The sequence below is a fragment of the Atta colombica genome, unplaced genomic scaffold (assembly GCF_001594045.1).
Source record: "Atta colombica isolate Treedump-2 unplaced genomic scaffold, Acol1.0 scaffold236, whole genome shotgun sequence".
Lineage (NCBI taxonomy): Eukaryota > Metazoa > Arthropoda > Insecta > Hymenoptera > Formicidae > Atta > Atta colombica.
The window spans coordinates 1281780-1282809 of NW_017259334.1; the positions used below are offsets into that span (position 1 = coordinate 1281780).

Sequence of the window (1030 nt, forward strand, 5' to 3'; positions counted from 1 at the left end):
AGAAATTAGATTCATCAGGACGAGAGGTACAGAATCGAGCCATGGAAATCGAGCGGCTCCGTCGGGCAAAAATCCGTTTAGCTAATTTTTGCTCGGCGACGCGCGATGCTCACCCCACGGCGTCGGTTGTTGATTCATTTTATTAATTTTTTTCATTCTTCGCGATAATTCAATCGGAGCAAATAGGAAGACGCGTTTTTGACGGTCGGCGAGTTAAGGACATTATCAGCAGTTATCCCAAAAATCCTGCCGGTACCAATAAGTTCCTTCGTTTTCTCTTGATACTGGAAACGATTTTTTTAATAGATTCTGTTTTTTTTATTAAAATTGAAAATTATGTTTGATTTTCTGTTTCATTATTTTTTTAAATATATAAAATAATAAATAATAATACGCTGAAGAGGCAATTTAATAATTTCTGTTAATAAAGAAACAAATATATATTTATGTATATACTATATATTTCTATTAAAGAAAAATTAAATCCCAATTGATATTAAAACTCTCATAAGTGTGAAAGAAAATACGAGATATTCCATATTTACACAAAATAAATTGCAAGATACGTGACACAAGATCACAAATCTTACAAAATTCTGAAAAAAATAGAGTAGAAAAGGACGCTTTTTTGTGATAGCGAAAGGACGAATCGTTGACCGGGCCGTTGGGAATACACGCAGCCGAGAAGAAAAATTAAACGCATTCGGAATCCCATAGGGTAGGTGGGAGGGAGGCGAATCAATTTCTGACGTGCCGCCCGTGCGCGTGTAAACCAATTTCAGGCAATTTCGCGTCAAGAATAGCCTCTTCAACAATGAATTGACCCACGCGAGGACCTTTCCAATTTTAACCGATCTCGAGAACGCTTCTTCGAGAGCGCTTCGGTCGCCTTCGGTCCGGAAATTCTTCTTATATCCCTCCGTTAAACGATCATGGAATCACGTCGAATTAGATTCGCCTGAATTTCTCTAACCGAGAGAGAGAGAGAGAGAGAGAGAGAGAGAGAGAGAGAGAGAGAGAGAGAGAGAGA

At 38.3% G+C, this 1030-nt stretch overlaps 1 protein-coding gene across 1 annotated transcript in view; it reads right to left on the bottom strand.

Moving 5' to 3' along the window:
- The window catches only part of LOC108688597 (homeobox protein SIX3), a 46237-nt gene that overhangs the window by 14455 nt on the left and 30752 nt on the right, over positions 1 to 1030 (bottom strand). The gene's annotated exons all lie outside the window — the stretch shown is intronic.